Source organism: Camelus dromedarius, chromosome 5 (assembly GCF_036321535.1).
Source record: "Camelus dromedarius isolate mCamDro1 chromosome 5, mCamDro1.pat, whole genome shotgun sequence".
Lineage (NCBI taxonomy): Eukaryota > Metazoa > Chordata > Mammalia > Artiodactyla > Camelidae > Camelus > Camelus dromedarius.
In genome coordinates this window covers 63,152,399-63,163,119 of record NC_087440.1, presented here as the reverse complement: position 1 = coordinate 63,163,119, position 10,721 = coordinate 63,152,399, and positions in this window count along the sequence as shown.

Sequence of the window (10,721 nt, the reverse complement as noted above, 5' to 3'; positions counted from 1 at the left end):
TATTTACGCTAGGCCTCAGTTTCCTCATTTTAAAATTGAGATAATTTCAGTGTCTGTGTCCAGAGCACCAAAAGTTTTATGAGAGAATGCCAGAAAAGTGCTTACCACAGAACCCGACATAGAAATACCAACACATGTCAGCTGCTACTATTCATAAGGGTCTGTCACATCAGGAGACCCAAAACCAGGCAGGCACACAGCAAGCTTATCCCTCTTCAAAACTGACAGGGACCCGCAGGACGAAGGGCCTCAGGTAATGGTTTTTTCCTGTCATAAAATATAAATACTAGAGGTGAGGATTTTGAATTATCTAGTGCCGGGTAGCGGAGGCATTTCAGGGCAGGATGGGGACAAGAGTTAACAGGCCAACACTTATTTTTAATTCCTGGCAATCCTGTGAAGAGATGAGGTGAATGCGGTCCAAGGACCTTCCCGCTGGGACGGGATGGTGATAATGAGAAGGAAAATTGGCCAGAAAAATTTTAACCTTGAAATCAAAGCTCAGATCAATGAGTCAGAAGCTTTTTGGGATCATAAACCCCTCAGAGAATCTGCCAGCTCTGTGTGCTCTTCCCAGAAAAGCCTCACAGGCACATGAAACTCCACCCAGAATTCCAGTTACCGTGGCCCCTCTGAACCACATCCATGGACCCTGAGGGAGTCTGACCCCAGATTAAGGATCTCTTGTGGGAGGAAGAAAAGCCAGCAGGCTGACAGGGCTGATGTCAGGAAAGATCTGGAAGCAAATGCATCACGGTCAGAGGCTGAGTCAGGCCACCGCGTGTCTGAGGAAGCCCTCTGCGTGGCTGCTGGGCACTGCCATGGAGTCTGCGTTCTGAAGTCATCCCCGCTGGACTTGGAGTTACATGGGCACCTAAACGAGAAGTGTGTTCAGGGTCCTGTGGACCAAGGTGGGTGGTGGGATGTAGACAGGGGGGAGGGGACAGCAGCCTCCCTCCTCAGCCCTGCCGCTGTCACTGCTCTGCACAGATGTGGGGTTCCCAGGAATCACCCTAGGTCACAACCTCTCCCCTCCTCCCCGCTTCCTAGTTATCTCTCAGTTCCATCTCCTTCTTGCCTCTGAGCCCCGCCCCAGCCCTCATCACTCGCTGCCAGTGCACACCCAGATTCCTCGGGGCTCCCTGCCACACCCTCAAGCCCTCTTTCATTTGTACCCCACACCGCGGCCACGTGCTCTTCCTCAACGGGAAGTCCGACTGTGCCCTCAGAATAACACGCCACCTCCTGAATACAGCGGGGAGGCCGCTCCCCACCCAGCCCACCAGTGCTGGAATCTGAGCCCCAGGGGGTGCAGCCTTTCCTCAGACCCTCCAGGACCTCAGTCACGCCCCCCATCCCCGACCCCCAAGACCAGCTCCCACCAGCCTTCATGTCTCTGGGGGACATCCCTCGTCTCCACCTTTAGGAAGTCTTTCTTACCCTCTCCTCCACCGCCAGCAAATCTTACCAGGACCTCAGACTCCGGCCAGTGGAACTATCATCTCTGCGGTCCCCTCAAGGCTGCCCTTCAAGCTCCAGGTGACTTCTCCCTCCTGCCTTAGCAGCTGGGGATGCGCCCAGCCAGCCCTGCTTCCATCGCCCTCCCTGGCTCCGCGGGCCGGCCGTGCCCTCCATGCATCCCTGTTCCCTCCCAGCGGAGGTCCTGCCTCACCTACTACCTGCTGTTTGTGGGCAGGGCCTGTGCCTTGCTGGCCTGTCTTGTGTAGTATCGGGGTCCTGCAGGGACGGATGGATTAATGCGCACCACACACTTAGAACAACACCTGGAAAACAGCAAGCACAGGCGTGGTTATTACTACTGTTGCTGGTGTTATCTTCATGCTCCTCATTACCATCATTCACCACTAGGGTCTCAGCGCCTGACACGTGGTAGCATTCGATCAATTTTTGTTAAAAGAATGAATGGCCGGTAAAACTGTGTACATGTATCATTGGTTATTGTTGGTGCTTTTCTTAAAAACAACTTTATTGTGGTGTAATTTCTGTACAGTAAACTACACATATTTCAAATGTACAATTTGGTGAATTTTGATAGATGTACACCTATGAAACCACCACCACAATCGAGGTAGATACCTAACATTTCCATCACTCAGCGAAAGGTGCAAATCTCGAACTCCCAATTTATCCCTTCCCACCGCCTATAGCCCCTGGTACCATGAGTCTGTTCTCTATGTCTGTGAGTCTGTTTCTGTTGGTGTTTTTATTTTTGTTTAAATGCTTTCTTTAAGAATCACTTTGTGCTCTTCAAAATACACGGGCATAAGGATTCTCAATCCTTCAAAGCTTGAGACTGAAGTACAGGGAAGCCTGTCCAAAGTTACACCAAGAAGCTGCCAGCCGAGTCCAGGGACAGAACACAGCAGGTTCGGGCCCTTGCAGCCCTCTTCCCCTTTAGAACTAACTTTCCAGGAGAGTTTGGGGGGTGTAGTGAGGGGACCTTCCAGAACGCCCCCTTTCCTGACCCTGCTCTTCCTGGCCCAGCTGCTGCAAAGGGAGGAGGGGCGGTGGCCGTGGGGCACACACAATCCCATCACGACTTCATTAACTCGTGTTCATTTGTGTCACTTAATTACTGTGGTCTCATGCCTTCTCAAATAAATGTGTTTTTCTAACCCACAGCCTCAGGGCTATCATTCCAACCATATCTATTATGACTGAATGGCTTCTGGGGAACAGAGCGACCTTCTCCGAAGGAGGGCAGACTAAAGACCTTCCCATCCTCCTGAAAAGGGAGATGGTGGCAAGTCCCCTGTGCTCTGGGGACCAAGTGCAGTTTCACTGGCTGCCCTCTGCTGGAACAGCGGGCCTGGTGCTTTATACAATGGTGCACTCAGCTGCAACCCAGCAAGGAGTTAAACCTAGGCCTCCAGGAAGGGGCGGGAGCCTGCTTACTTCTTTAAATATTTAGGCAACTGGAAAAGCTCATCCATCTTGATCTGTGGGCTCCTCCAGGGGAATGTGAAGGCTCTGAGATAACATTAAGCAAAAAGCAGCCCCACCCGGGAGACAATTCAGATCCTGGGTGTTTTGCACCAACATCCTTATTCAAAGAGAATCCAGTGTCTGGACAGGGTTTTGCTTCCCTCTGATCAATGCTTTGAGTTAAAATTCTCCTTTCCTCTCCTGCCCTTCAAAATAGATCGCACTGGGCAGCAGAAGCTGGGTATTTAATTGCAAACTCCACAAACAAGTGAGCAGCTGTCTCTGTACTGACAAATGCATGTCTTTTGTCTTTCCAGATGCTTAAAAAAATGCACAATGAACAGAGAACTGTATGCTTTTTGGGGAAAGAGATTAAACTTCTGAATTATGTTTTTACTTGCCCTCGGATTAAAATTGGTTTGCCTGGCCTGAGCTGACACCAAGCTGAGTGGAGAGATGGCTGGAGAGAGTCCTAGGGAGGGAACGTGGATGGGATAGGGGACGTCTGCTGCTGGGATTCTGCAGGGAGGGTGATCTTAAGACCTGCTTCAAAGAGCTGAGAGTTGCCTGAGTCTGCAACTCCCTCACTCACACAAAAGGTACTTCTACGGAGGCAAAGATGTCTTCACGAGTTTTCAGGGGGAATTATCACAGCTCATGGGGCAGGTGTCTGTCCAAACTCACATATCATGATTAATCTCTCAGAGGAGAAAGGGACATATGGGCTATGGTCTCCGTGCTAGGCCTGGGGTGGAGGCCTCCTTGGCACCCCTTAGCCGGGACCCCCCTATGGAGGTGGGCACTGCATGGGTCTTATCAGCTCCGCCCAACTAAGACTCAATAGCAGTCTGCTCTAAATAAGCCACAGACACTGAGATTGGCGCTGGCTTTACAAGTCCTCCCATCCCTGGTGCTGGCGAAAGGAAATCCGTGGGTCAGAAACAGACCCTGTCATCACAAGTCCCAAAGTCCTCATGTGGTAAATGGTACACTTGGCAAAAAGAGGGGCGTGCTCTGCCGCCAGCCTGGCCACTGCAGCAGCCTCCATCCTCACTTTCCAATCTGCAGGCTGACTTGAAAAGCTCTAGCAGGTAGAGACACTAAAGTAGGTACTTCTGTGTCTGCAAAGCTTACCATGGGAAGCCTCTTAGAAATGTGAGATGGGACTTTACATGAGCGAGGAATGAACTTACATTGCATGGAATACTACTCAGCCATAAAAAAGAATAACACAATGCCATTTGGAGCAACGTGGATGGACCTGGAGATTGTCATACTAAGTGAAGGAAGTCAGAAAGAGAAAGAAAAATACCATATGATATCATCTGTCTGTAGAATCCAAAAAAGTGACATAAATGAACATATTTACAAACCAGAAACAGAGTCACAGACATAACAAACAAACTTGTGGTTACCAGAGGGGAAAGGCGAGGTGGAGGGATAAATTGGGACTTCGGGATTTGCAGATACTACTATATTTAAATAGATAAACAGCAGAGTCCTACTGTACAGCACAGGGAACAATATTCAATAACTTATAATAGCTTATAATGAAAAAGAACATACATATGTATATATGTATAACTGAATCACTATGCTGTACACCAGAAATTAACCCAACATTGTAAACCAACTATACTTCAATTAAAAAAAAAACTTCCTTTGTATTAAACCACTTATATTTCAGGGTCTCTCTTTTAGAGCAGCTAGCATTACCTTAACTAATGCATCTTCCATGTTTATGAGATGACAGTGACAGATTTTTCTCAGTTATAGTTTCATCCTCCTTTCCGGTGACCCATATTGTGAATCCAAAAAGTTGCCTTCTGAGTAAATAGAAATTAGCTCACTGGTTTTGGAAAAAAGACAAGATACTGAGAGAGAAGTTTATTCCTTCCAAGAACATGTTGAGAAAAGGAAGGCAGGTAAAAAGAAACTTGAAAGAGATTTTCAGCTTCTTAGTTGGTAAGAGTGATTTTACAAACCATTTCTTTATGATGCTCTCAGTACACTTGGAGGGTGATGAGTGGTGGGAAGTGACACCCCGTGTTGTAAAGGAGAAACTGAGGCAGCATGCATGCTTAACTTTGCTGAGAAATTCATCAAATCAGGGCTGCTGGTTTTGTTGACTCCCTTTCCACTGGTGAATGAGCTTTTGCAAATAAGACTAGTAATATTACCATATCAAAGGAAGTGGGTACAAGGCGCTCCTCTACTGTGATCACACAAAGAAAGCTCACACTGGAATCACCACTTTTCCTACAATCCTTTCCCAATTTAAATTCTAATTAGATAAATCCCAATGTAGGTGAGACAACAGCTCCCTGCCAGAAAAATCATCTGAGACATTGTAAAGAAATGGGGTGAGGGGATTAGAAAAGGAAGAACAGGGGTGGACAGAAAGGATGCTCCTTTTCCCTGCACCAACCATCCCTTGAGGATGGTCACCTGGTCCAGAGGCTCTGTGTGATGGGCACTGAAGATGTTCATTCTCTGTGCAAACAAGTCTTTAATGGCCACCTTCCATCCTCATATAAGATTCAGACGGGGTGGGAGTAGGGGGTTCAGAGGGTACACACCAGGCTGTTTGTTGGCATATTTTACCTACATTACCTTACCCAGCCTCGGCTATGCCCCTCCCAGTGCTGTCCAATTGGGTTTGCACAATGAGAGCCATGTTCTATTGGTAGCCACCAGCCACCTGTGACTACTGAACACTTGAAACGTGACTAGTGCAACTAAGGAATGAAATCTTTAATTTTGGTTAATTTTAATTAATTTCAAATTAAATCACCCCCAAGTGGCTAGTGGCTGCCATAGTGGACAGCAGTGCGGATTAGGATGTTGTGAGATTTCCAATGGCACCACAGCTCACGAGAAGGAAGGCCAAGTTCATCAGTGGGCACTGCAAATATCCTTGGTAAAACTCATCTAAAACACATTGTTGAAAAATAAAGCATCTGGAGGAGAAAGCTCAACTCATGAGGAAAGTCTGCAGACCATTCTTTGTCCCTCTCTTTTTCTCTCTCATGGGTCCATCTTGGGTTGCTAAGAAACAGCGAGTCTGGAAAAGGATGCAAACTCAGATCTCGAGCCCTACCTGCTGGCACGGGAGTAAGCACTGTTTAAGTCTTTACCAACAACCCTAGGAGGTAGCTACTATCTCCATCTTTTAGGCAAACTGAGTCGTTTGCCAAAGACCCTCAGCTAGTATGTCGTGGAGCAGCGATTTTTACCCGAATCTATTTGATTCCATTATATTCGCAACCAGATGCATAAGTGTTCCATAATTCAAGCCACAAATGTACTTTTCTCCTCCCATTTCTCGCACACAAAACATCTGGCCCCGATTGTTTTCTTTCATTTCCCCTTCATTGCCAGCTTGATGCTAAGTGAAAGAAGTGTCTGGCACCACTGAATATTAACACCCAGCATTTGCATAGCACTTCACAGTTTACAAAACATCCTGACAGTCATTATTTCATTTACTCTCCCCAGAAAACATGTGAGAAATTATTATCATTGCCTTTTTCCAGGAGGAAAATGGAAACTCAGAGAAGCTCAGTGACCCCACAGCTAGACAGAGGTGAAGCCAGGGCTCAGCCCCGGCTCGTCTGACTGGGAGGCCCCGGCTCTGCCCACTGCTCAAAGCGGGGCCTCAGGCCCTAGGAGGCGTCAGATGGACTCTGGGGCAGGCAGTCCTAACCTTCACAGAGTCACAATGACCCCGTCACAGGATAATGCTTTTTAATACAGAAAATCAAATACATGGGTTTCAAAGGATACCAATTTTGTTGAAATGGAAAAATATTTTTAAGCAAGTGTGTGACACAGTGTTATACACGTGCTTTGTTATTAATTCAACCAGTTCTAGGAGCTGGGCTAACAACTTGCACAATTTCAAAGCAGTGATGGGTATAAAGGATGCTGTAAGGTACGTGCAACAACCATCATATCACAGGAAACGCTCTCCAGGTTCTGAGAGCAACAAAGACACGGGTACTGCTTTCACTCTTGAGGGTTTGTTGCTCACATTTATAACTGAAGAAAATAATTTTAGTTAAAGCTTAGTGAAAACAAAGATGTAATTTTTTTTTTCCATCCGAGTTCACAGAATCTTTGAATTCTATCCATGGAAATCCCTAGGACCACGCACTTAGGACTTCTCAATGTGGGAATTCAAAATGCTCAGACTGGATCCTCCTTTCCAAGTTAGGCAAATGGTCTATTTGTAGGATGCATCAGATCTGATCCGTAACTTCCCACCTATAAGATCAGTGAGGAAATGTGAGATTGTTGGCTTGGATTAAGCAAGAAGGATCAGAAACATTTTAATGGCCATGATGGTCAACTTGGCAGCCCAGTGGAGCTCAACTTCTAGTATGTTCTCACCACATACTGGCACCTGGGAGCCGCTGAGTTTTCTGTGTGCCCCACGATGATGACCACGAGCAGCCCAACCATGTGTCTTATATCCACATGGCACTCTCCTGCCCGCGGCTTGGGGAAGTATGTCCAAGTATATCCTCAGATAGTCAGAGGCTCCTGGTTTCTTCTTTTGTTTTCATTCTGAACCTTCACTTCTATGGCTGATACTTACAAAATCTCCTTTAGATGGTTCAGAGAATAAGATGATTATCTCCACTTTATAAATGGGGAAAATGAGGTACAGAGTGATTGAGTGAATGATCCAAGCTTACATAGTTTCAGTGCAGGGAAGAGAACTCAGGACCCCAACTTTCAAAATCCTATTCACTATTTAGAAATTCGTAGGGGTGGTATTGGAGAAGGCAGACACCTGGGAAACGAGGCCAGGTAAATCCGTCCAGCTAGTGTGTATTTAACAGGAACGTGCTCAAAGTTCCCAGGGTAAACACTTAAAAAGAAGAAAAAAGGGAAAGGTGACCTTGAAGATTTGTCATCTCAGATCTCCAGGATCACACTGCAGATGGCGGCTTGCCCAGACCTCGCAGCAGCTCTTGGCTACAGGGAGATGTTGGAGCTCCCCAGACAGATTTATAGCAATTTCTTGCTCCCTGGGAAGATTTATAGCAATTTCTTGATGTACCCAAGCAGAGTGACTGGCTGTCCCAAATCATTCCAGAAATCATACAGAAGCACAAATAAAGGAAATGGCATTTATACTAACTCACCCTTGAGTAAAGCACTTTATTATTTTTCTTTAGTATCGTATGATGGGTGAGAAAATCGCTGAAAGCCTGTTTTTCCTTTCATCATTAGTCTTAGCCCATTAACTAACTGATAAACAAGGATTTAATTAAAAGCCACTGTCAGATTTAAAACTCATGACACACACCAGAAACAAGCTCAGTAGTTGAAAGGATCATGGAATAGAGCAGCAGAGGAAATTCCGGGAGAGTTATTAAGCTGGAAATTCATCCACAACAGCACAGAAACGCCCAGTACTTGGTTTTGACCTGTCAAGGATCCTTAATTTGCTTTTCATCTAGTGAGGGATTTGGAGGGTCTCGAGTATTTGAAGCAGTCTATCACGCCCCATCCTTTTACTTCCCTCTCTGGGCCTTTAGCAGAGAAAGTCTGGAGCTAAAATATGAATATAAAGTTTGTGTTTGATGTAAATAAAACCTAAGATGTCTTTCCCAAGCTTGATATACAACCTTCACCAGAAATCTGAAATTTCTTCCGGATTATACTGATACAGGGGATTTTTTTTTTTTTTTTTTTTTTTTTTTTTTTGGAATTCAACAAGAGATAACAAACATTTCCAAGCTTTAACAACAATGAAAGTAACATCTCATACCCACAAGAGGTAGGAGGAAGGTGGGATGGGAGAAATGTCAAGGACTTGCTCAGTGGCCTAGGAGGTACTTGTCACACTTGCCATGGTGCAGAAGGGACAAAAGTGCATGGAAGTTCTTCCTCCTGGGCCACTGGGGGCAGAAATGGACACCTGTGCCACATGGATGTAAGACGGTCATCATCATGGGACTAGAAGCTGAGCTCCCAGGTTGACCATCGTGGCCATTAAAGTGTTTCTGATTCTCCTTGCTTAATCTAAGCCAGCAATCTCTTCTTGGGAAAGAGGTTTAGAGAAAGGAGTAGGGTTAGTGGAAATGGAACTGGTTATGAGAGTCCATCCTACAGTTAGCGCTTCTCAAATATGCAAGGGTGACCACCAGCCCCCAGCAGAGCCCTGGGGAGCCCAGACACAGCCCTGAACCCCTGTCTACGTGCAGCCTCACCAGTCGGAAGGGGTATAACCAAGAGAACCCCACATACTGTTTCAACCTTTGTCCAACTGGTTGCCCTTTTTTTTCATTGTTGTTTCTCATTTTCAGTCTCTGATGTGGTAAATGCTGAAATGCCCAATGGATGACACTCACATGCGTCATCATGTACCAACTATAGTGGCTTTAACTCAGCTATGCTCGCTCCCATGCAGGAAAGCATATCCAAATACAGGTAAATGTCAGGGACAGCATTCTAACAATACTATGGGAAACATTTTATTTTTAAAAGTAAACAATCATCAAATTTCTTTATAAATATTATAAGTAAGAAATTTCTTGCCATACACCTTCCCAGCTGTGGGTCCTTCTAGCTCCATGAATCACTGCCCTACATACTGGGAAGCTGCTTCAGGTACAGGATAAGCTACTCCAGCCCTTATCCTGCAAAGCTGATGATGTTGGTGAAAGCCAGCCTCACATCCTGCCCACAGCTTAGTAGTATCAGTCTGTCCCTTTTGACCTGTTACCTATAGGCAAACTTTGAGACCCTGTGGCAGAGAGGCACTGAAGGACCTAGGGGGCAGCTTTGTCTGCCAGTGGTTCCTCGTAATGTGTTTCAAATGGTCCTGGGGTTGTCATAAAGAGAAGCCAGGACCTGCCAACCTCTCCCAGCCTACATGCCCTCCCTGGGCCAAACACACACACACACACACACACACACACACACACACACACACACACACACAGTGCCAGCCCTGAATCCCCACAGCCCTACATTCCACTAGGGCACGTTAGCACTGAGCACACAGAAGTCTCCAGTGAAAGCCAGAGGGACCACGAAGAGGAGTCTGGCGTCAGTGGATGGCTCTACTGCTCAGTGTTTAACCACAGCATCTTCCAGGCAGACAACTCTCATTTCCCATTTGCTGTTTACCCTGAGGAATCTGAAGTTCAATGACATTCACGCAAGAAAGACTCATAAAACCACAGCTGCCCAGTGAGTCCTCCATGCTGGGTGGGTGGGCGGGGCCAGGAATTTAATTGCGGGCATCACCAGAGCCCCAGCAAAGAGGGAGGTGAAGTAAGATAATCCCAGCTTCCCCACTGGTCTTGTTGCCAGTGCCTCCTCAGTGTCCTCTGCAGGTGAGTAGGGAAGCTTCCCGAGTAATTCAGCACTTCGCCGAATCTGCAGTCAGTTCTGGGATTGCAACATTTCAGGGCAGTGTTGGCACAGCAAGATCAGCTGCACTCTCTCTAACCAGAACTTGATGGGGCGTCCCAAAAGGTGAGAAGGAATGTTCATTAATTAGAAATGCAGGAATAAGACTGTCACCTTCCCAGCGGGACCCACGGGGCTGCAGCGCTTACAGGGTAATGGAAGAAATCTTGTGCCAACAGCTCCCCGGGAAAGAGGCCGGGCCTCGGCGAGACACTGGGTCGTCGGTTTCCTCCTTCGGCCGGCCAGGCAGTGAGAGGAATTAATGCCCACATTGATGCCTCATTTGGGGCCCACCCAGGTGTGTCACCCTGTGGTTTATCTCATGGTGAGACTGACGCCAAGCA